A 5,513-nucleotide genomic window follows, 5' to 3' on the forward strand; every position below is an offset into this window, starting at 1 on the left:
CTCCCTTCTCTCCTCCCCTTTCCCCTCTTCCCTTCTCTCCCCTGCCTTCCCCTCCTCTGTCCCGGCCCTTCTCCTGCTCTTCCCCATCAGAACACCTACCCTGGAGTCAGGTCCCAGGAGGAACAGAGGACGCACCCCGCCTTCCGCAGAGCGGGTGCTTCGCGCACCCACGAGCCCCCAGCCCTCACTCACACGCAGACCGTCTGTGTGTGTAGACAGCTAGGAACTCGCACAGCCCCAGGCAGGTGTGCAGGCCTCCCGCTGAGTGTGCAGGAGTGAGGAGGTCACACACAGCCCCTTTCGTGCTGAAGGCCCAGGCGGGTTCCGGCTGATAGCGAAGTGTTTGGAGCCTGGTCCTGGGCGCCCCACAGCAGCTCTGACACAGGCGGGAGGAGGAGGTGCGGAGGGCACCCCAGGGTCTCCCTGCAGCCCCACTGGATCCACGTCACTCCCCAGTGTTTCTCTGAGGCACATCCTGAGGGGACCGCAGTCCCCACCGTAGGTCCTGGACCCTCAGCCCACTCCTCTGCCGGCCTGACTTAGAACCTTCCCAGCACCAGCAGGCTTTTTCTCTTTTAGTCGAAACCAGTGTCAGTGACAGGGTCACAAGGCAGCCGTGGGGAGGAAGAAAGCGCGATTGATGGGGAGGCAGCTGGAGGAGCCTATTAGGATCGAAGTTGCCTTAGGGTGTGCGCTCCGCCCTGTGTGATGTCACCAGACGCGGTGGCAGGCGGCAGCCTCCGTCTGCACGCACCTGTCATTAAGGAGGAAGGCACGACATCGCGGTGATTAGTCTGGGGGTGGCGTGGCAGAGATGTCGCAGTCACAGAGAGGGTCGGAGGGCTCCCCAGAGAAGGGGCGGGGGAGTCTCCTCCGTGGGAGAGAAATCACATGGCAGCGGGGCTGCTGAGCACCACTGTCCACGGGTGTGGGGTCCTTGTCACAGGGGTATCACAGCGTTGGCGCCCGGCCTCACGTCCCTCCCCACAGAGCATTACAGTGACGGGGCGAGGCCTGTCCTGTGGGTAAGACAGCCTGACAGGGAAGGCAGGCAGAGGCAGAAGGGGCCTGTGGGGCTGAGCCCTGCGGCTGCCCAGAGCACCCTCTGCTGGGTGCCTCGAGGGTGCCCGCGACGGCAGGGGGCTCCCTGGTGAGGGATCCCCTGGCAGCTCCCTGCCGCTCCACACCCCTCTGAAAGTGGCCCCTTCTGTGCTGGAGATGAGCTCTTCCTCGTTGGTTTCAAGGAGCTTCTTTGTCGACACTGCACCCCTCACTCCGAGATGTACAGCAAGGATGGTGGCTCCTTTCTGCTGATTTTATTTTTCCAGCACCGCAGAGGGAACCCGGGTCCTTCTCTCTGAGCTACACCCCCAGCCCTTGTTTTGACATTCAAGGTCTCACTAAGTCGCCACATTGCCCAGTGGGCTCAGATCTGCCGCCCTCCCTCCTCCGCCTCCCTGAGTGCTGGGATTACAGGAGCAGCAGAGAGGCAAATAGGACACCGGCCTCACGAGCTGGGGGCGGGGCTTGGCTTGGCTGTCACCCTGTTCCCGCCTCACAGACATGAAGGAAACTGGGATCTAGAAAGTTCAAGCCTCTGCCCAGGGTTCCCAGAGGAAGCAGCGAGAGGAGCCTGAACCCAGTGCAACTGCTGTTTTCAGCTTCCTGCTGGGAAACCTGCCTCAGACCAGACGCCTGTAACGCATGTGTGTGACCCCCGCTCAGAGACTGATGGGGGCACCCCTGGCCACCCTGGGCCCCTTCTCACTTGGCAGCACGGCCCCTTCATGCTCCCTAAAAGCTTCCCGTGTCCACTGAAGAACCTGCCCGTGGGGGACACACGTATTGAACAGAGAAGGCTGGGCTGAGGCTTGGTGCTGGACAGAGAGCGGCTAATATTCCCATTAAATAAATACATTTTGCTAATTGGATTACTCAGACAGCATCATACACTACTGGATTTCCAACATGGTGCTAATAAATTGTGTGAAGAACTTAATCATGTTAGCATCCCGAAAGCTTGTAAGAGATGAAATGAGAAAATCAGGCAAAGTTGACAAGCAGGACTTGCAGGCGGTTCTCAGAGGCTGCGCCCCCATATTCCCCTTGCCTGGGCCTTTGAAACGGACGCCGCTGTTGCTTGGGATGGGGTCTGCAACCAGAATGTGAGCACCACTGGGCCTTTGCTCCGGCCCTTGCACCCTGTCTTCCTGAGCTAAAGGTCGCCAAGGTGTAAGGGGCAGGGCAGGGGGGCTGTGGCTCCCTTAGGGTCCATGCAGACAGCACCCAGCCCCAGCTCACTTCCGGCCCTCTCAGCAGGCTCCATGGGTGAAGGGGCTGTGGTGGGCAGGTACAGCTTGGCAGGTGCCAACATGGAGCCTCATGGGCTCAAGGCAGTGGATAGGCTGTGGAATTTCAGGAAGAAGGGCAAAGGGTGAGCAGTGGCAGAAGGACAAAGCTTCTTTCTGTCATCAGTCACCCTCCTGGCGACTCCAGAGAGAAAGAGCTTTCCCTTTTGCTTTCTGCTGTGGGAATCAGGGTGCCCAGTGTTTAGTGACACTGGTGCAGTCTTGAGCAGTAAGGGCCCCCTCCTGCCTTCTTATCTGGGCTCCCGGTTACCCTGGAGGGGATGAGGATTGTCACAGCATGGGGCAGGCCATGCATACAGACTGCAGACACACACATGTTTGCAGGTGTGCACAACTGCTCACACACGCACCTGCAGTCAGCCCCTACATGCCTCTTCTATGACCAGATTTGAAAAGGACCCGCCTCAGGGGCAGCCTCTGAGGTATCAGTGCAAATGCTGGTTCAAGAGCATCAGTTTACAAAGTCCAATTAGCATAACAAAATCCAGCAGGGAAGAGAAGAAAGCAAGCTGCTTTCTGGTAATTAGCGAGAACAATTATTGCAGTATCCAAAATTGCCCACCCCGCAAAGATGCCAAGGACACACACTTGAGCACATGGGAAGTCAATTTAGAGATGTCAGAATTGAGCCAATAGGAGAGATTCATGCCTGGAGCGCAAGATGCTCGTTTGTAAGCAAGAGGCACACACCTGCCACTCCGCCACAGCCCCACACAGCCTGCTCCCTGCTCTCACACACGTCCACATGCGCATGCCGGCTGGTGCACCCTTACCAGCCATCCATTCAGTGAGCAAACATCCACAAGGGCCAGCCTTGGACCAGGCCCTCTGCTTCGTACAAGATGAGGCTCCTGCCCCCCAGAAGTCTTGTTCGACTTACTCAGCGTGCATTCAGTGCTGGCCTCCCGTGAGCCTGTGCCAGGGAGCCTGAAAACGCAACAGCCCTGTCTTCACAAATGTAATGTCCACGCCGGTATTGGACACCGTCTGAGTGGCGAAGCCTGGGCATGTCTCAGAGAGAGAGGTTTCGGGGAAGGCTTCCTGAACCGGGAGATGCAGGGCTGGGTCTGTGGCTGAAAAGGAGTTGGACAGGACAGGTGCACGTAGGTTAGAGCAATGACAGAGTGTGGCACAGGCACCACAAGGCAGCGGTGAGCAGACCCAGTGCCTACCCATGTGCAAAAGACAGGAAATTCTCAGAGATTCCTGGACTAGGGGCCAGGAGTGTATAGCTCAGTGGTAGAGCACTTACCTAGCATGCAGAAGGCCCTGGGTTTGGTCCCCAGCACTGCAAAGAAAGAAGAATGTGTGAACTGGCTGTTCACCAGCCACTGAAAAAATTTATTTCTATCTACTTATAATTAAATAAATTATACTCAAAAGCAATAGTAATAAAAAGCTCCGCTGTCACTTCCTGATGATCTTACTGTCTTTTGGTATTAGCTATACTCTTGGAGTCGTGCAAGCTTTTCGTGTCTGCACGGCAGGAATGTTATATAATAGCGGCTGTCGTATATGTTTTTCAGCTGTACGTCAGAGACGCTGTGCTGCTGATTTGAAGGTCACTGTAGCAGAGGGATTTACTCCGTGGAAATTGGAAAACGACAAGTTCAGGCTTGATTTATATAGTGTTGTTGATTGTCCAGACTTGAGAAAATGTTAATACAGTGGACCCTCAAATTGCAACTGGCCTGACATATGAACAACTTGAGTTACAAACAGAATTTTAGTTTTAACTTACGAAAAGTCTTGAATTATGATCTGCTTGCCAGCCAGCCAGTTGTGCTTCTAGATGGTCTCAGATAGAGATTTTAACCTTTAAAGCATTCTGGAAGGAGCATTACAACATCCTTTCCTGTGTGGGGTTCACTGAGAAATCCCAGGCCAGTGTCTCTCCAAGGACACTGAGATCTGCCTGTGTACGGGAGAGAGACTCTGAAGGCTGTGGAGAGGAGCCTTCAATTGACCAGCCTGAGTTAAACCAGCCCTCAGAAATGAATTGAGCTCTTAAGTCAACTGCAGTGCAGTCCACTGTAATGAGCCCGCTGTAACACAGATTCAACTTAAAAACAGGCTCACTGCCATGACACGGTGAATATCACCCCGAAAATGACAGATTATAGTTGCATTGCAACCACAGATTGGCAGCGGATGTAAGAGTCCAACAAAAATCAATGAAAGCATTCTGTGAGTCTCAGTTGGTTACGTGGAATTTACAATAAGGTGTAGTGTGTATTTTATCATTATTTATAAATTGATGCTGTCCATCATTTATATCAGTAAAATTTATAATGATATACAGACATTTATTTTTTCGGGGAGCTGGCTAGCAAACATTCACCAGCCCATTGTGCCCTGAAGGCCACAGGCTGTATAAAGAAGACAGAGCCCTTTGCTAGGACTGAAAGTACAGAGGAATCTGTCATTGGAGTTGGGATTTGGAAACAGGTTATGAGGTGGAGAACAGACAGGAAGCCACAAGCCTGGAGCCAGGGAGCCCAGAGAGGAGGCTGTGAGAGCCGCCCCCATGCTGTGTGCGTGTGGCAGTGATGGGTAGGTGGGCGCTGCAGCGAGCAGAGAAAGGGACATTGTTCCAGAAGCCGTGAGCCAACCCTCAGGTATTCTCTTGCAGCCTGGGGTGTGTACTGTGGGGCAAAGTCCCCGAGCTCTGTACTCAGCATGTGTGAAGTCATTCCCACAGGCCGGTGGCTGACCAGACTCAAGCAGTAAATGGCCAAAACCAAGGGTTGACTTTGTTTTGCAGGTGTCTCCTCCCATGGCACCCAAAGCAGGGCATTCCGCAGCCTGGGCACCCACTCTAGGCAGGTAGATCAGTTGTCCGGCCTTCAGCCTTATGTATCCTCAAGGTTATGCGTGTGCTGATCCATCCTTACTGGGCAAATAAGCCATTCAGAATTCCCCCAGAGGCCACATATGTCCAGGGGCCAAGCTCCGGACTGGGAGGCTGAGGCCCGAGATATGCGCCCTCCTCCCCTCCCATCCCTGGCTGATCTATCGCAGAGGCCCCTCTAGAGACTTCCAGAGGAAATCAAAGCCGGCAGGGGCCGCACCAACGTTCAGAAGAAGTCTCTTTCTGCTGGCAGCTTTTCACAGGCTGTGGGGCCTCAGGCCCTCTGCCCTCAC

The 5,513-nt window shown here is 54.5% G+C and overlaps 1 long non-coding RNA gene across 2 annotated transcripts in view; it reads right to left on the reverse strand.

Moving 5' to 3' along the window:
* The window catches only part of LOC104858339, a 15,024-nt gene extending 14,380 nt beyond the window's left edge, over positions 1-644 (reverse strand). Inside the window, exon 1 of one of the 2 annotated variants that reach the window (XR_004518627.1) lies at positions 193-644. This is a non-coding gene — a long non-coding RNA (uncharacterized LOC104858339). Of the gene's footprint in view, positions 1-99 lie in introns of both variants that reach the window. The other variant, XR_004518625.1, reaches the window with a different exon arrangement.
* Positions 645-5,513: the final 4,869 nt, after the last annotated feature.

This window comes from Fukomys damarensis, unplaced genomic scaffold (genome assembly GCF_012274545.1).
Source record: "Fukomys damarensis isolate Sample0158 unplaced genomic scaffold, DMR_v1.0_HiC HiC_scaffold_23, whole genome shotgun sequence".
NCBI classification, from domain to species: domain Eukaryota; kingdom Metazoa; phylum Chordata; class Mammalia; order Rodentia; family Bathyergidae; genus Fukomys; species Fukomys damarensis.